Here is a 21,358-nt window from a genome sequence, read left to right on the forward strand (position 1 = left end):
GTTCAAACCACAAAAATAAAATGGGAAAAATTAAACCAAAAAAAAAAATGAAAAGGAAACAATGACTTTCTTTTAAACACATGTATGTATGTATATAAGCAAAAGTGTCCTTGTCTATATGTATGGATATGTAAGTAATTGTATGTACATATGTGTGCTATATAAATATTTTCAAATCTAATGTTGATGTTTCTATTTTTTAGTGTTTTTTTCCATACTTTGCTCTACATTACACATGTCCTTGTAGATGTGTCTACCATCATGTTAAATGTGTTTGTGTGTCCATGTCTTTTTGGATTTAACAAATTTTGTCAGCATTTGTTACACAAAATTTGCAAAATTAATCGAAAGCAATATGTTTGGAAACACAAAACGATGATGAACATTACATTTTCTGTTATTAAATATCACAAGTTGGAGAAAACGAAAATTAAAGTATTGTTTTATTTTATTTTTCATATAGTGAATAACAACAGTTGATGAAGAAATGCTTGAGGTGATTTTTGCGAAACTAGGATGGACAATAAAAGTATTTCAATTATATAATTTTAATTTATATTACAAATACATTTTTTATTATATGGTATTTCAAGAAAAATATGAAATTATGCAAAAAATATTCAAATAAATTAAACAATTATTAATATTTGTTATTGTGCTTGATTAAAAAATACCGATTTAAATTGTGTTATACAGTGGTGGCCACCAATTTAAGACAAATACTTGAATTTTTTTCTTCAACTGAATTTTAAGTGCGATAGAGCCAAAATAAAAGGACCTCTAAGGGTATGAAATTTATTATTAATGTTTCTAGTTTCTGAAAATTGTTTGGAAAAATCGGTAAAACATATATGGACAAATTTATGTGGAAATACGTTGACCCACCTCAGCGAACACCCGCTGTTAATAACATGATATGACCGAAACTAATGGAACTAAAAATACGAAATTTGGTCCGAATATTTTATAATAATAAAAATATAATGATATAAATGTGAGAAAATATGTTTATTTAAAAAAAATTTTTTTGGTCAAGTTGCAGAAAAATTTTATGTGTCCGTGGTGAATATGTATGAATTGACACAGTCGAATAAAACACACTTGTGTATTAAAACAGTCCTCATGCATACATATTTGTGGAAATATTTGAAAAAATAATTGACAATTACATGGAATTTAGCAAACAATTTTTGTCTTAAATTCCTGGCCACCACTGTATGTATACAGTAAAAGCTAAGTATAACGAATCTCGCTTTAACGAAAATCCCATATAATATATGAATCTTTATAATGTAAAAAAATCGCTATAAGAAAAAATTCTACCAGATAAAATAATTGCTCCAGTAAGAAAGTTATCAACGAATGGACTAACAATTTCAGTTTGCGATAAAATGCATCTGAAACAAAGAAGACTAAATCTTTTCTTCTTGAAAATACAAAGAAGGAAAGCTCGTTTCTTAATAAAGTTTTGTTGTATAAAACGTGGATATTTTTAACGGAAGAATTATTTTCATAAATCAATTGGTAATGCCCCAAGTCTACCTTCCGAAGTAGACTTAATAAAATCTACAAAAGATGAAACAATTTTGAAGGTAGTCCTGTCTCCCAAAGTCACACCGCTTAAAACATATTTAAAAAAAATCTCGATATATCGAATATTTGGATTGCTATACCGGGTATATGGATATTAATAGACATAACTGTTTCAAGTATCATAGCGATCTGATTGGTTTAGTTAGTTTAAAAATTTCATAAAATTTGCTGCTTACATAACACAAGTAATTGTTTTTATTATACATTCATATTGTGATATAAGTAATTAAGTTAAAGATTATAATTTAATCTTGATGTATGAGTGATATTAATTTTATTTAAATTAAATATCACTCATACGTACATAATTCCTAAAATGCGTAAGTAATTGATGTACTATGCATACATTTTTTATTAAAGTGTTGCATAAACCGTAATCCATCTTTCTATAAATTTGTTAACATGCTGTTGCCAAATATTCAAAACTTTTATGTAATCAATAATCAATCAAATATTATTTTAAAAAATAAACAACACGCTGTGTAAATTAAATTTAACTACAGGTCTGCTGTTAAATAAAATTTGAGTGGAATTTTTATTATTTTATTGAAACAAATTGCCATAACAAAAAAGAAAAATCAAAAAAAAATAATATACGGACATATAAACAGACTAGAGTCAAATTTAATAGATACAATAAACAAATCATTTTGAATAGATATACAAATTTTAGACGATATAAAAATTGCCAATCAAATATTAATAAAGCAAATTTTTTTCAGCGATATAATAATTTTAGAATATTTTGTAGTTACTCAACTAGAAATGTAAAAGTTAACTTTAAAATTAGGGACATATTTTTCAAATATACTAGGTCCGAAATTGAATGAGAAAATTATCAGATTTTACGCATCTAACGTTTATGTTGAAGCATTCCAAAATTGACTCGATTTCAAATAATTTTAGGTGTGCTCCAAAATGTTTGTGTATTTTAAAACAAATAAATTAAGACTATATAATTTAGGTGACACATTTAAAATTCCACACAGTTATCAAACAACTATGTTCTCCTCAGTTCTGAAATTATACAGCATATCGAGGGACTGTTTTAAAGACACTCTATCTTAGAAAACACAAGTTTTCAGGAGAACAAAAAACTGTTTATTTGCTTAAAATATTGAATTCTTTTAAGGCTACTTTTCCAGATTTCGACTGGTTCAAATTATAGTAGAAAAAAATATTCTGGAGATATTACGCTCTATAAATTTTGTAAATCCTTCCATTTATTTGGAGGTATTAAAAGAAAATTGGAATTCAATTCGAATAGCAAGTAACATTTACCAAAATTTATTTTATACAATGTTTACTTCGGGTCAAATATACTAAGAAAGCATATGTTATAAGTGGAAAGACAAAATCCTTTAATTAGAAAATAATTATTAAAAAAACTAGAGGGTTTTGCTTTCGGAAATATAATTTTTCTAAGATTGAGAATAATTTTCATAAAAATGGCTAAATATATTGTTTCGAACTTGCATTAGCGATTTGAATGTAACGGTCTGAAATGGCTGCTTGCAACAGTAATCATGTTTATAAACATTTCCATCCAAACGCAGATAATAGCACTGTTTGTAAGTATGGCAGCATTGATATTGAAGCTGCTAAATGCTCCATAAATAGAACATTCTAGTTTTGTCCGTTAAAACAATTCATGAAGCTTCTGGAAAATAGTGGCAGCAGTAGCAGTCAGTTTAGTTGATCATAGGCACTGTTACAATGAACATCAACTGCTTTATAAAGTGTATAATTTAAGTGTATGTATTACTGTGAATTATAAAATTATATTTATATAAAAACACTGAGGGACTATTTAAACTGCTGTTGTTTAAATTTAAATAAATAAAGAGTTATTATTTTAAACTACTAAACTGCTTTTATTAGCAATCAACAGTATCCGGTTTATTAAAAGGAAATAAACCACCGTTTTTACAAGGTAAAGACCTAGCAATATATGTTTTATTTAAAGTATTTAGCACAAATGTGGATTTGTTGAATATTTCACTAACAAAAACTAAGTTTCATCAAAATCTAAGTTAAAAGGTACTGAAATAGTCCCCCAATATGTTTGCAGCAATATTTAGATTTTCTCAAAAAAATATCTAACCAAACTAAAGCTTTAACTTACAATATGAATTCATACTTGTCTTTTTGTAGCACGTGCCAGTGATTCTCTAAGTTTTATTTTTATATAACAAAACAGAATCTTCTTTATGCTTGTAGAAACTTGTGAATGTTCACAATTAAAATAAAATTTTAATTCATTCTCAGTTTTGGTTTCTTAAAACATTTGTCTTTTTTTTAAGACTTTTATGATTTGTTTCCTATTTCTCTCAAAGGAAAAATGTGAGGTATTGGTCTCAGGTGAAAGGTGTTTGCATGACATTATTAAAGCAAATTCTAAAATAATTGTGCAAATCCAGAAATATTCAAACTTTTACAAGCATGACAAATAAATACAATTTTCTCCTGAAATGTTGCAAGTACTTAAACTAAAATATTTGCATTATAAAGTCCTGTATACCAATGGAAAGCTTATGAAAATAGATTTCAAACATTTTTGTTGAATTTATATAAGTAGTTATACCTTAAAATTTAAAAAAATAGAAAATTTTGAGTATTTTTAAAATTACAGGAATTAATAATAAGTTGGACCTACAATGGACCAAATCGGGAAAAAATAAATTTTTCTTCACTAATAAAAATTTTTAAAAATTTTAATTATAAAAAATATTTTTGAAAAATATTTGAAAATAAATTAAAAACAGTTTTGATTTTTAATTTATTTAAATTTTCTTTAACTAAAAATATTTAGTTTAAAGTATAATTTGGTGAAGTGTATATAAGATTCGGCTCAGGAAAGGATTACTTGGAAATATCGATACAATATATATTCCCCATACAAACGGGGCACCCTTATGTTCCCACATATACTACTTTGTTATTGAATTGTATAAAAAAAATGTAAGTTGAAGATGCATTTTCTCATTCGTTATAAAATGATTTTGCAATATTTGAAAATGTAAAATGCAAAGTTACTTAGAACAGCAAGTAATGTATGTAGATGAATTTATGTCGAAACATACATTCATGCACATACACATACTTGTCTATACAAATATTCAAAAATTTGCATGCAGAGGTTGTAACTAGCAGCTTTCAAATTCATGTACATATGAGTACATATTTGTAAAATGTCTGCACAGGAGTGTCTGTTTGTATGTTTGTTTGTGCATTTGATCATATAGATTTCGAAAGTAGCAGGAACAGCATCACTTGAATGCATTGTCATGCATAACAAAAGCACATCATCACATCCTTCGTCCTTTACGTTTATTTTCACTTTTTTTGTATTTCAGCCACACAATAACATCAACAACGTTTTTGTTGCTGTTGCTCTTAAGCATATAAAATTTCTGATGCCTGTAATATTTGTCAGTCGGTCTGGCCGTCCTTCGATCCTGGTTTGTTAGTGAATTTACATTAGTTAAAAATATGTATCTTTGTACCTGGGGTGAGAATGAATGAATGAATGAATGAATGATGGAATATTGGTATTCATTCTCATTTTTAGGTAACTTGTTTTCTTTTTTTTCAATTTCTATTATTTGTAAATCGAAGACCAGAAAATGTGGTAGATTTGCAACATTTCTAGTTTTGGTTTTCATACATGTTTGTTTTTGTTCTCTCATGGCAACGAAAATCGACCATTACTATTAGTGATGTAGAAGAGAATTTATTGTAAAGCAGGGGCGTACAAATATAGCTAAAAGGGAGGAATTGTCAAAACACAAATTAAAGTCAAAATACCCTAATATATTGCTTAAAATATGAATGTCATGATCTCTGATATGAATATTTTCATTAATTTTATTCGAGTTTTTAATTGTAATTGCATTACGTTATAATTCTCAATCCAAATTTTAAAAGGCAGGTTCCTTAAAAAAAGCGTTTGCAATAAAACTGACCCCAAGCCTTACAAATCAATCACATGATATTTAATTTTAACACAAGTCCATTTCCTATCTACGCCTTTTCCAATTCTCTTCTAATACCATGACATATTAAATTAAATTCTATTACAAAATAATGCCAATGAAAACGTGTACATAATTTTTAGTTGTTTTCTGGTCATACATTAAACATTTCTAACTTTATTTGCTGTAGCAATTGATCGACCAAAGTCAGCCACAGTGGAATGAAAAAGGAAAAAAACAACAGAGGAAAATTTTAACAAAAAAAAGGCGTACAATGTCAAAAGAAAATGAAACCTTTAAAAACAAATACCGAATTGCAACAACAAAGTCGAAACTAGTACATATACTTTCATACATACAATACATATGTGTACACATACATACAATAAACAGAATTATTTAGATAACGCCATGTTACCATTTACAGCACAAAACTATTTGCAATAGTTCTCTATCTGATTTTTTTGTTTTATTTATCACAGACAGTAACGAACTGACTGAATGAATGTCATGTCAGTGAAATGATTGCATTCAATATCCTTTATCCTATGTGTATGTGTGTGACTATGTATTTTGGTTTAGATTATAGAGAGTGTCCTTTACGTATGCATAGGAGGAACACGTTCTAAAACAAATATCGCAATTAAATGAGGGGAAGTTGCATCAAAAATACAGATGAGAAAAATAAACGAAGCAAAACAACAAAAAACAACCAACCAACAACTCAAATACACACAATGAATATTGACAATTTATTCATTACTTTAACAAACACAAATATTTCATACCACCACTGCTAATGCAAAAAACAGTTAAACTGATTTAAACAAATAGTCAGGGACATACACACAGACACATTTATACATTAAGATATGTATAGTAGAAGTGCCCTTAAAAAATAAATTAGTTTTGAATGGGTCTTATTTTGTTTTTTTGGAGCTAAGACAAACTGATGAAAACTATCGGCTATCGAGAACACGTGCCGAAAGTCGATTGGAAGTTGTAAAAGTGGGTAAACAATGTTTTTATTTTCCTTTCAAATGGCAAATAAGATAGTTATTAACATTTTCCGATGCCATATATTCACAGAACCCACTTTTTTGCATTATTTGCCCAAGTTTTGTTAACATTTATTTTCTATACAGACTTTTTTTCATTCCACCTTTTCAGGTTTATCTCAAATGTTACAAATTATTTATTTTAATAGCAACATTTTTACAGAAATCATAACAAGTGTCATTGCTTACCAGATTTTACAACTTTCAATCGATTTTCGTCACGCGTTCTTGCTGTCCGATTGGATTAAAATTTTGCATCAGTTAGTTTTATCTAGTAAAGAACACAATAAGACTCTTCCAAAGCAAACCTTTTTTATATGAGCAGGTCTAATCTATAAGTATCTCTTGAAAAAAAGAACAGTAAGAGACAATAAAATCTATATGAAATTGTAAAACATCATAAAGTACAAAATATTCAGCAAATTTAAAACGAATTTATAGTTAGTTATCACTTGCTAGAAATAATCATATAAATTTCTGATATTTAAAATTCATCACCTGTAACTTTTAAGTTCTTAAATCTAAGTAATCGACAGTTCATCAGACGTCACATTTTATATTATTTTTGTTTAATTTATTGATGTTTAATGTTAGTTTCAGATTACCAAAAATATATCTCATCTTTTTAAAATTTTAAGTGTCCCTATTGGCATCTATCTAGATAGACAATGAATAGGACCATGGTTAATAAGTTCTAGGGTATTCAATTAATCGAGTTTCTGGTTTAATCGGTTAATCGATCAAATAATTAATCGAGGTTTAGATTTATTCGGTTAATAATCGGTTAATTTAAAATTATTCGATTAACCGAATAATTTCTATTTTAATTTTAAATTGAAAATTCAACAACGATATTTTTTGTACAAAAACATAAAAACGGCAAATAAGGTATTTGAGATCATTTCTGTAAACATATCGCCTATTTGCTGCAACAAGGTCATAACTCAAAATCCGTGTTTTTTGAACTGAGTAATACAAAATATGCGCTGTTCTATAATCAGTTTTCAAAAAAGTCAATTATTTTTTGTGTGAGAGTGTTTTTTTGTTGTAAAAATCAAAATTAAAATTCATGTTTTCTTGTGTATTTGATAAGTAAAAATTTGGGTTAAATACAGATTAGAAAGATATTAACATCTACTATTTTTATTTCTGAAATCGCATGATTTGTTGAAAATTTATTTAAGAAATAGTAAAATATCATAAAACATTCAGAGACGTTTTTCTCAAAACTACTTTTTTTGAATTATGACGCAAATGAGCAATGTGTGAGTTTTTCAGGATTTTAGTGAGATCTTCTGAAATAATCTTTTATAAAAAGAATATAATTTAAATGATTTTTTTCTTTAGATTTAATAAAACTTTTCTTGGAAACGAACTCTCTCGCTGATTGTATATGTTGGAGAAATCAAAACCATGATAAAGAATATTCCTTTTTGGATTGTTTTAAATTTTGATTAATTTTTATTTAGTTATTATAAAAGACTCATTTCAACAAAAAGTTTCGTCTATACATGAACATACAAACAATGTTCAAAAAATATCTAATTTTAATTTGTATATGAATTGAAGGGGAAAAATAAATACAAAAAAACATTTTAAAGTGCAAAAAAAGGAATTTCGGTTAATCGGTTAATCGACACAAATTAATCGGTTTATTTGTTAATTGAAAGTTGGCAATTTTAAATTATTCGAACAGTTAACCGTTCAAAATTAATCGGTTAACCGATTAACAGTTAATCGATTGAATACCCTATTAAGTTCCTTTAAAACGACAAATGAACTTTGAACTTTTTAAACGACGCACAGTGGCGAAAATCAAAAATTTCATATATCCCCAAATAATATTGGATAAACTTATTTTATAGGAAATTGTGTAGTGATTTGAAATATGCTACTATCTTTTATAGCCCTTCAAAGTTGACTGATTTTCAGTGTTCAAAAAACAGACCATTTTTAGGTAATTTGATCTGCTTTCAGATACGGTATTTCGAAAACTAATTAACGGACGGTTGCTCTAGATCTATTTGTTAGGAAAATAATGAATATTTCTCAACTTTGGCCAATTTATGAAAACCCCATTAGATATACGTTCTTTTACAGATTGTGAGCAATATTTTACAAAAAATTTAAAAATAAATTTAAAAAAAAATAATTTTTTTAAATCTTCTCTGGAAAAATTTAAAAAAAAAAATTATTTTACTTCCCATAGAATTTATTTTTCCATAAATTATAAAATACTACTAAAAGTTTCATAAAAACAGCAATAAATCGGTGCTACGATGAAAAAACTAGGAAAACAACTTAGCATAGGTCTTGCTGACTACATTACAAATTGTGTCTAAAATTTTCAGAAACACCCTCAAATGCAGAAGTTATTCTAAATAGGATGTTCTATAAAATCATTTACGAATATTTTAAAAAAATGTTAACACTCACTGTATATATTCTGTCTCAAATATGCACCCAGTTACTCCTGTGGATACGAAATTTATCCAGTGGATTTCATTTATTCTTTTGAATTTATATGAGAAATGTCCCGTTTTGTTGGAGTTGTATTGCATTGTTATGTACTACTATGCAAACACATATACACACATACCTACATATACACTCGTATAATCAGCATAATATTAAATGCAATTCATTGTGTGCATGTGTACGAGAGTGAGTGAATGTATGTGTGCCAGAATTTGAATGTGGAAGAGAGTGTGTATTGGTATTTGCATGTGTATGGGTATACTTTAAGCTTATTTGTGTTTGTTTATTTCAGCTTCAGTCAAGCATTTTAATTGATGTTTAGATGCTGTTTGCAAATACTCACACATGCATACATACTCCTACAAATGCATTCACACACACAGACACACCCTCACCCACACAAATCATTTCATTTATAAAATAGTTAAAGCTAAATGCGTTCCTTTTTCTACAACAAAACAACAGAAACAAAAAAAAAACAAAACTTTTCATTTAACATTTGTTTGTTGTTTGTTTATTTTGTCGTTGCATTGTTTTTTTTTTTTTGTTGTTTTATTTATTGTTGCTGCTGCTGTTTGTTGTTTGAGTAAATCGATAAATTAAGTGACTTTTGAAAAACACAAGGGGGTGAAGTTTAAATGTATTTGTGTCAGCAGCATTCATATTCCTGTGCGTTTGAATGTGAATGTGTTTTTGACTTTATTGATTCTATTAAAACATTTGCGGCTACAGACATACATGCAGATGAGTTTCTATAAGTTGGAGTGCTCGTGTATGTTTTTGAAAACATAAAAGCTATTTTCAAATTAAAATTTTAGACTATACAGCAACATCTGTTTGTCGTTTACTGTTAGTTGATACGAGTGTATGTATGTGTTTATATATATATTTTTTTTTTCATTTTATTTACAAATTGCAACTGTAGCAAACGATGCTCATTATAATAGAAACGTTATTTGGCAGAAAACAAAATCGAAATCAATTCAATATGTTGGCAATGGCAATAAAGTTATACTGTGAAACATATTTTATTATACATTTAGGGATATCATATGAATATTATTTGGTAATTTTAAAGTTTTTATTATTAATTTAAGCCAATTTAATTTTGTTTCTTTATATATTAGTCACACTTTATATTCTCCTTTTCAGTAGCATTTTTTTTAGTTTCTGTTAAACTTCATTTATTATTGATTACTTTATTTATGTGGCATTTTTGTCATTTCATTAAAAATTTATTAATAAATAAATACAAAATTTAATTAGAGGTATTAAAAGTAAGAGGCATTGATACTATACTTAATGTGTAGTCTTTTATAATTGAAGAACATTTTAATTAGATGCTTTACAAATAAGTCTCGATTTGTTTGTGATAAAATGTATGTTGTTACTTATTTAATATTGTTAGAAAATTTTGAAATTGTATAGTCGATCCGAAGTCAAATATGTTATGTTTAAAAAATTTTAAGCTACAGTATCTTAAACTTAAACTACTAATGTACTGTTTTTTTTTAATACAAGCGAGTACATTGAGTGGAAATTTTATATGTGTTTTGTTATTGTAACGAAAACAAAATACATGTAAAAGTTCCATTCAGAGTACTCGCTTGTATTGTAAAAACATCACATAAATAGATAGTATAGTTATGCCAAGGTAATGCATATTTAGAAATGAGCAAAAACACGATTTTGATAAAATTTTAAATTTTGTGAAAAAAATAAATAAAAAAAACCTTCTATTCCTTTTATTTATATTTTTGATATTTTTTTTAATTTTAAGAAACTATAACTAATAAAAACAGTACTTTTAAAAAAGTTTTTACTTTTATTACTTTTTTAACAAACCAAACAATATTTTCATAAAATGAAATATGTTTTTTTCATCCAAAAACTGTATTTAGAAAATAATCAGCACATTGTTTTTCATCAATGTGGAAGTCAATTTTAACAATACATTTTTATTTCTTTGGATAAAGTACTGGTCGAACTCTCGCAGTACTTTAGAAAATAGCTACAAATATTTTAATATTTGAAATCAATATTGTATTGATGTAAAAATTTAAAAAAAAAAATCGTCTTCATTTCATGAAAAATTATTATGCTTTTCCCATTTATTCAATATGCTAATTTGCTTATTAACGCAATTGTACTGTTTTATACCCTTCACCATGTGTGGCGAAGGGTATAAAAAAGCATTAATTCGCTTATCGCTGAAATATGCTGGACATTGTTAGGTAGTGAAGTGGAATTGCCTAGAGCTAAAAAATGCAATTAATAAATACTTCCTATTAAATATTCGTATTTCTGACTTTCTGGATGAATTTTCCGTTTTGGTGTATTCAGGAACTTATAGTCAAATTTCACGGATAATATTTTTGCGGAACATTTTAACCCCCTAAATCCCTGTTTTAATGGTGTTTTTTGCTCTTTTTTTAAAAGAAGGACAAAAAAGACCCATGCCTTGAGGATTTAGAGGGTTAACATATTCTACTAAAATGTTCACCATAACATTTTACATAAATTTGCTGAACACATTTTATACCTAAAATGTAAGGATCCGATGTAAGATGCCGATTAACAATAAGAATGTGCCAGAGTTGGAAAACTTTAACCCCCCGTCAAATGAAATTCAGATATAAACTTTCAAAACGCCGATACACGTGTCTTTCTTTTTTTGTCTCCTCTATCAAAATTTATTGGTCGGACCTTGTATTTTGGAAAAAATTTCATTTTGTTGTATAGTGTAATTTTTTGGTTTCAAAATTCATATAGATTTAATTTTAATAGAGCATTTTTAATTTGAAAAAATATTTGACGGTTTTGCGGTTATATAAAACACTTTTTTTTAGCATATTTCCGGCTTCCCTGATTTTTAGCAACATACATGTTTATGACAAGCTCATATAAAAATTTAAGATATTTTTAAATTTGTGTGTTGTTATTTCTTGAAAAAATAACTTATTATAACAAAATCATTTATGTGATATGAAATTTTTATTTTGCCATAAACATTAAAATTGTCTTTATGTTTCCATATTATCTACAGTCAATAAATAAAAAAAGCAGTACATAAAAAATACACAGTTTGTCCTTATTTCTATATGTTTTGTGGCTGTTGTTATGGCTGTTAATTTATATAATTTCTAACATTTTAAGTTCATAAAGTCTAATGATAGATTTTAACCGATAACAGATATTCACACGTGCATCCACATACATATTTACATTATAGGCAACTACAAAGCGTAAAATATACACCCATATATACATATATTTGTTTAATGTTAACACATCATTTAAAATAAATATGTAAAAAATAAAAAAAATTAAATGTTAACCAAGATTAAAATAACGTTAATAAGAGGAACATAAATACTCTACTGTACATACACACCTACACATAGATTACTTTACAAATTTACATAAAGAAATTCTTATATACCTTTCTACACACATACATATGTACATATGCACATTTGTATAGATACTTAAGGATAATGGTACATAACATTATTACACACACATTCTTTTACACAGCCATCTGCACTGACATATAAGCTCAGTATGTACTTGATTTAATTCTCCATCTCTTCTCTACATTAGTATATATATGAGAGGATGTGCGTTCACATAGATTGTATATGAATATGTATGTATGTATTCATATGTATATAGTAAAAAAGTAATCATATGTTACATAATGTTCGAGGGATTACGTGACACATTTTTATCATTTGATGACATTTTTTTTGCCATCTTCTTGTGTTCACTCTCATTTGGTATCTTTTGCGCAAAAAAAATAAATACACACACTTGCCTATAGAGTCTTATGGCAAAAAGTCTAAATATACATCAATGAATGAATGTATGACAGGGAACATCGTAGTGCAAAACGGCAGATGTTCCTGGAAAAAAAATGTTGTTGCTGTTGTACTTTGTTACTATTTCGTTTAACGTAAATAAATAAATACCTTGATATTTATAAAAACAGCGAGAGAAGTAAGATTTCAGACTCGATATATATATATATTTTAACAAGACATAAGACTTTTCACACAGAACTGATCTAGCAACCCATTTGCTCATCCAGGCCCTCGTCAGAAAATATTTAGTTTTAATGTTAATTATAAGATTTTAATAATTATTGTAAGGAAGATTCAATAAATAAAAAAACCTAAAAAAATTTTTTAGAAGACAAACAAAAATCATATGCGAATCTCCTAAGATGACTGCTACAAATAATTCTTTCTGTTCATGCACGAACTATTTATTATCACACTGTATATAAAAACTTACATTAAGTACGAAACACATGTAAGGAAATTATATGTTAAACTGTCAATGAGTGAGTGAAAGGAAGAGGGTTTTGGATCATGTACACAAATAAATAAATACATACATATGGGCAATTCCACGAGAATGACAACCACGACTGAAAAAACAAAAACCCTTAAAACATTTTTTCAAGATGATCTAGTCATTTAGATGGAGGTATTTGGAGCTTACTACAACATTTGAAGGGCAAACATAATACAGTGAGGCTTCGATTATCCGTGATTCGATTATCCGGCAACATGAATTATCCGTGAAAGAAACAAATTTTGGATCGATTTCAACTTTTTTGCATCGATTAACCGTAATTACATCAATTATCCGGGATTATAAGCAACATTTTTTTTCGATTATTTTTGAACAACTAACACAATGTGAATAAAACGAAAAAGAGGAATTCCCCATTCGAAACTGAAAATATTTAAAGACTGCTGAAGAACCACAAATTCTGGAATAATAGTGAATGAAAAGGCTAAAATATTCCACTCAAAATTAAACAAAAAATGTGGCTTAGGACAAAAATCTTCAGTTAATTATATAGCTGCCACAATTCATTCATCAATAGAATAGAAAATCTCAGCAGTGAACGATTTATACAATTTTCCAAACCATATGTGACGTCTTTGATCCAACCGATGGATCAGGGTGCAAAATGGAGCTTTAGATGTCCTTATCGAAAAACTGTAGTGCAAAAACTATTCACGTCAATCAATAGATAAGAATTTATGAAAGCGTTTAACATCAATAAAGCACTGTTGTCAATTAATAATGCTTGGAACGCTGTTACTTCTGCAGTTTTGAAAAATGCGTAGAATAACTTACTCTGCCCAGAAAATTAAATGATGTGGGCATATGTCCGAAATTTAATAAAATCCTTATATTATTTAAACATGTACATAAAATCCTTTAAAAAACTACTCAAAATTGTTACTCAATTAACCGGGAAAAATGATTATCCAGAATGCTTCCGGTCCCGACCAATACGGATAATCGAGGTCCCATTGTAGTTTAAGACTATATTTATTTTTTTAATTAATTGGCATGTTTTAGTCTAAGATGGAAGCAAAAACTAAATTCCCAATTAGCATGTAGTATGAAATGATTTTGCCTCTGATTGTTTTTTGCTATTATCTAATTGTTTATTGAAACCGAACATATATGTACATACATATTTTCTATTTATTTACAGGAATCTGTCACGTACGGTGTGTCTCTTATTAAATTGTATTTATTAAAAAATCATCCAAAGATTGTTTTTATTTAAATATGATGGATTATAAAGGAAAAATATTTGTTTTATTGTAAGAAATTAACAGAAAACATAACGCCTCTCACGATTCGCATAGTTCCACATTTACCTCAAAATTTCTTCATTTACCTCAAAATTTCTTCCATGTTATATTACATACGTTACGTACCCTTATTTCGCTCGATATTTTGGACAAGAATGTTTAGAAAGAACTTATTATTTTTTTGTGAATGGATCATAAAGACCAATTTATTTTATTTGCAAAATCTATTCCACTCTATAGGCGTGAAAATGTCACGTACGATGACATGGAATTGCCCATATGCATGCATGCATGTATGCATGAGTTAAATATAAATAAATGTATGTAACAACACCGTTGCTGCCGTTACTGTTAATGTTGTTGGTGGTTGGCAATAAGTAGTTGTTACCCATCAGCCATTTTTCAGATTCCCATACAGAAAATTATATTTTACACTGCTGAAGCTTTTATGCTTTTTCTCATATAAAATAATATCAATGACAACAAAAGCTTAAGAACAAGAAAAAAAAAAACGCGTCTTCCGTTTTGCAACGAAATGCAAAGATTCCACCCTGTCTACCTTCATTATCTTTAAAAGAATTTTTATTCAAATTTCTAAACATTCAACATGTTTGTTCTTTTCTTATTTTATGTATTTTTAGGCTAAAGTTGGAGTGTTTAACTCAAGTTTTTTTTTCTCTCAATTTCTTGTAAGCACAAGTACATTAAATGTATTTTCTTGATGATTTTTTTCTTAAATTTTGCGCTTGATATAAGTATTTTCCTTCGACATTTTTGTTGACATATTTTTTTAACGTATTTTGTTATTTTTTTGTTATAAAACCCAAGGCATTTTCCGTTTGTGGTTTTTCAATAGAAAATGTACATAATTTACCTGGGGAAAATTGTTTAAAGAAATGTACTTATGTATGTAAAACATCTAACGTAAAATCTATCTACTTTATACACAGCAATGAAATACTGAGATTTTTTTAATGTTTTTTGTTGATAAAACACAACTTTTACATTTCGCATTATATTGTTACTATGACTTGTGTTCTTAACGAGAAGTTATTACTTCAAAGCCTGTTTCTATGAGAATTTTCTCACAAAGGTATTTGATATTCGCAAAAATAAGTAGAGCAATAAATAGAACCTACTATTTTAGATTACTTGCTATAATCTAAAATTAATTCTGGTTCCAAATATGTAAACATTTTTTGTTTCTTAAAATAATACAATATTAAAAAATGTAATTGGAAATTCCTTGTCCAAATCATAATACTTAAAGTAAAGAAAATCTAACAACTTGGAAGTTAAGGCATAACTATTGAACTTTAATATCAGTAAACTTTTAACAAAAATATAATAAAGTATAGTCGGTCAAGCCCAACTATATGATAACCTATACCGAGAAAATTATTATAAACAATTTTTTTTATTGAAATACCAACATTTTTAAGAGATTAATGCAAGTTAAAGGGATAATGTGGACCGATTTGATTACAAGGTTTACATGAACGGACAGAAAGTAATCCTGAGCAGATTGGTATTCTTTAAGGAGCTGGGACAATATTTTTTCACGCTACAAATATCAGCACTAACCGAATATACCCTCCCCACTATGATGCACAGAGGGATGGCTCCATAAATTTTTTAGCAAAAATTATAAGAAGTGGTCGTAGAGCGCTGAAATTTGGCACCGAGAATTATATGGACCAAACTAAGCAAAAAAAAATAAAATTTTATCAAAATTGACCACGCCCAACGCCCACTGCTCATACAATCCAAATAGATTTTTCGCATAAAATTTTTCCTATCCAAGTAAAAGTCTAGAAATTTATTGTAACAAAAAAAGAACGCATGCCAAGTTTCAATAAAATCGGACACGCCCACGAAACCCACACATAGATAAAATTTTTTCTGATATTTCGTTTATTTTTCGACAAAAATTGTTAAGTTTTCATCCTGTTCCGAAAACTTTGGGCATTTGAGCATATCTTCTTAACGGTATCCCCATAATTTTTTTTTTATTGATGGAGAAATGTTATATTTTATAAAATTGTTAAGGTAAATTTAGGAAAACTATACATATATAAATCACTGAATTGCTTGAAAATATAAGAAAATTTTTCCTTAACACCCTTTCATGGACTTTACTTAAATTTTTTAAAAATAAAAAAAAAATGTCTCTTAATACTATAAATGTACATTTCATCTTTAAACATTTCTCTACAAACTTTTTGACACCAAAATCCCTCTGTATGATGGTCAATAAGAATGTAAAAAATACATTACAATCCAATTCTTAAGAAGTGATTCTCTAGTAAGAACTTTCTATTTAATTTTATATCAAATATGGAGGTTATAAACTACAGTTTTTCGATTTAAGTTAGAAAATGGATTTCATTACACAGAGCATTTTACTTTTCAAACAAACAAAGGAAACAAACTTATGAAAACTTACATAAGAATGCAGAAAAAAGTTCCTGTAATATTCGTATTTTTAAGTTGCTCATTACTATACAATTTCCCAGAAATATAACATGAAACTTAATTTCTTTCATTAAATTTCCAAAAATTTAAATACATACTACATAAATACTTACTTCACTTAAATGTCAATTTTGTGTTCGAGAATGCTGTTGTTTTATTTAATTTTAATTACCATAGTTTCTGAAGCATACAACAGCATAATGAAGTCTTGTGCTTTTATATTCATTTCAAATTCGTATTATTGACATGAATTTTAAATGCTAATTTTAATTTGTACCTGTGCACAATTGTTCCTAGTTGAAAACAGAAACAAACAAAAAAATGAAAATTTTATTTTGCCTTGAACTGACATGTATTTCTAATAGATGTTAATTAATTAATTTATACCAAGAACACATTTTCATACAAACATGCATAAAAACAAACAAATTTTCAAACACTGATTAGTGTGGCACAACAGTTAAGGTTATATGAATGAGGGCATTTAAAGTAATAGGTAACAAAAAAATTGTGTAATTAAACATTTGCATTTAATCAGTTCAAAATGTAAACTGAATGATTGGAGATTTTTAAAAATTATTTACTAAAAAACTATTAATTTAACTGCATCTTTAGCAATTTTCCTAACTATACCTGCCTAAAACTAGACTGAGTGTTTGTAGCCAAAATAATTACGCGCTTTAATTGAATGACAACCACTTAACGCATAATTCAATTAAATTTTGTTGTTATTGTTGTTGGTTTTTTTGCTCTCCCCCCTGAACAAGTTGAAATATAAAATCTGCCCAGCACTTTACAGGCAACAAGCATCAACATCATCATCAGAGCCAAGAACAAACAATGAGTGAGTGAGTAAATGTAGGAGAGAGGGTGTGAGTGAAAGTGTATGATGAGTTTTTACCAAAATGTCTAAACAAACACAATGCAGGTTTATGTTAATGATGATTTCCACCTTAAATAGAATAGCTGTAATGATAACAATGGCTTTTCCAAGGATGCCTTCATGTCAGTTCAGTAGCAGGCTACGGCAGTAGTAGATGTGATGGAAGTAGTACGAACAGAAGTACATTCATAGTTGAGTTCATAGAGACGTTATTATTATTTTAAAGCTTAGTTAAATGATTTTAAATATTTAGAGACTTGTTAGAGGAAAAGTAAATAAATAAATATGACTTTTTGGGAAAAGTTAATTAGAGATAGAAGGATAGATGTGAGTGTAATAAGGACAGTTGTTTTTATACAGAAAATATTTTTCGAAATACGATTACAACATGAAACTGAATAAAGTTTTAAGGTTTTATAAACATTTAGCATATAAAGTGTAATAAGACCTAACGTCTGGCATATTTAAAATTACCAATTAATTATAATTAAAAACATAATATGAATCCTTGAAATTGATATGTTTCTCTAAAATTATTTCAAATTGGTCGTTTGCTCTGTTCTGCAGTTGCGACTACCTCAATTTTATTTTGAACTCCACTTACGTTTGACTATCTGTCAATCCTTTGTTATCAAAATTCAAATTAATGCCTTTTTCCACTTCAAATAAAATTTACTCGTCATGATAAATAAGTTTACATATAACTATGTACGTAGACGTATTAACTTAATCAATATACACAATACAATGTTAAACCAATATTTACTGCAATTTATTTATTTACACCAGGCAAATAAACAATTTACATTACATGTTTTTTTTTTTTTTTTGTTGAACAAATTAATTCATTGTGGGATTATGGTATTTATTTAAGCAAAATATCCATCAGATATTTTAATTCGTCATTACTTAAATTAAGTCTAATTTTAAAACATATTATTTATTCATTTGTGTTTCTTTTTTTAAAAATAGTGTAAAAATTGCATATACATTTATATATGTATATGAGATATCCGTAAACCCAACTGGAAATTGACAAAGCATATCGAAAGTAGGTCATTATTTTCTTAAATAAACTTCAATACCTAAAATAAAAATATTTAATAAACAAATTGTTTTATTAATACCAAAAATTCCTGGCATTTAGATGCCCTAGTATCATTTGTTTGGTATTAAAGAAGTCAATTATGGTATTTAAATAAATATATGAATAATTTAGAGTCCGTTTCCCAGCAGGGAACGTAATAGTGAATTTTAGTGATTTACTAGTGACATTGTCAGTAGTACAGCAGACCAGTTGAACCCCAGCTAATGTAATCTTCTATTGACATTTAACAGTAGCCTGTCATTGGAAATCCACCTATTGACTGCACAGCATAATAAAAAAACCAAACTATTGACGACTTCGTTGACAATGGCACCAGAAATACACTAGAAGTATTGTTTCTAGCGTATTTCTACTCTCGCTTAAAGGAAAGTTGTCGACATTTTAAATAGTGCAATTATCTATAGAGAAAAAGTGTTGACAAAGATACAAATAGTTATAGGCTGACTACTGGGTTCTTAATTTAAAATAATTTAAGTTTTCACATAACAAAATTTGGCCGATAAAGACAAACGAACTCATTAGCACTTATTGTATGGAAATAGAGTCATTTCAGACTACCACATTATTAATTACTCCTACGTTTTATCTATAAGAAATTTCCAACTAGGTTGGTTTTATTGTTATTTATTAATAAAGTAACTCATACGCAGTGTAGGAGTGTAGTAATTTGGTGAATGCAGTTAATACTTGTGTGCGGGTAAATGTGTAAATATTTGTATCTGTATATGTAGTGAAACAGCATGTTTAATATTTATCTTTTCAAGTGTCAAATAAATATTTTGATGTCTGGTGAATAAATAAACACTTGACTCACATACATACATATGTACATACAAACACAAACATAAACAAATATATGCATATGTACATTGTACATATGAACTAACACATATCCACATACATATTTTTCTATACATACGTGTATAGGTATGTACATATGTATATTCCATTTGTTAAAAACAATGAAATTCATATACATATAAATAAAACAAAAATATTTATATCCGTCTTCTCTCCAGCCTCACTCGTCAGTAAAAAAAAAAATAAGCATACACTCCAAAAACTGGCTTTTTATACCCTACTCCATTTCGTTTTTAATTTCAACATTATTCACTGTAGAAATTATCTGTTTTTGGATAATTGTAAGGATCTCTGTCTGACGTATAAAATCAACAGTTTGAAAACCTAACATAAAACGTTAAGAACTTTTTTATTAAAATTTAGTCAATTATATTTTCAATTATAATTGTGTCTTTTTAGAGTATTAATCCCGAAATTTTAAAAGTTGTCTGACGTTAATGAAGGGTATATAAAATTCAGTACAACCGACTACACACATTTTGCATACATATTTGTGTTAAATTTATACGTGCATACATTGTTGATGAAAAACAACAGAAAACAACAACGAAAAAGACAAACCCATAAGCGACCGCAGAATTATGTATTTTTATTATTTATTTCAGGAAAGAATAAAAAATATAAACTTCAAAATAAAAAAAAATAAAACAACAACACAAAACTCTTATCAAGGCTTTTGTTAAGCATACAAATATGCATAGTTTTGTTGTTTTGTTCAATACTTTTCACATTTCTGTTTGTGACATTGTCCTGAATGTTTTAAATTTTAAAGCAAACTGTCAAAGTCTTTGCTTTATACATATAATCAATATTCATATGCATGGATTTAATAGGAAATGAATGTTTTGCATAAAAATTCTTGAGAATTTAAAGTCCACACAGTTACCATACAAACAAAGAGTATACAAAATTATGTATGTATATTAAATGTTTTGTTATTTGCGAAGAAACTTCATCATTGTTTATCTGTCAGCCTGGACGAATGGCAAATTGCGAGGAAGGTTTTGTAATTATAAAAAATTAAAGCTACTTTCCAAAAAATAGAAATATTTTATTGAGTGAGTGAGTGAATGAGTTAAAAATGGACTTGATAACAAAAAACAAATTTTAAAATTTGTATATTAATGTGCTGTTTTTATACCCTTCGCCATCGTACGTAACTGTAACTGTGTGTATGTATAAGTTTGTCATTCCGTTTGTAGAGTAAGTTCGGGTAATGTGGTATACCTACTTTTTATTTGACTATAATTTTTAGAATCTTAATGTAATTGGAACAGTTTTCAGCTGGTGTTGTACTACAAGTG

At 27.6% G+C, this 21,358-nt stretch overlaps 1 protein-coding gene across 1 annotated transcript in view; it reads left to right on the forward strand.

Annotated features, from left to right (window-relative positions):
- Tmtc2 (Transmembrane O-mannosyltransferase targeting cadherins 2) overlaps positions 1-21,358 on the forward strand; it is a 136,604-nt gene that overhangs the window by 51,651 nt on the left and 63,595 nt on the right. The gene's annotated exons all lie outside the window — the stretch shown is intronic.

This window comes from Calliphora vicina, chromosome 2, assembly GCF_958450345.1.
Source record: "Calliphora vicina chromosome 2, idCalVici1.1, whole genome shotgun sequence".
NCBI classification, from domain to species: Eukaryota; Metazoa; Arthropoda; class Insecta; order Diptera; family Calliphoridae; genus Calliphora; species Calliphora vicina.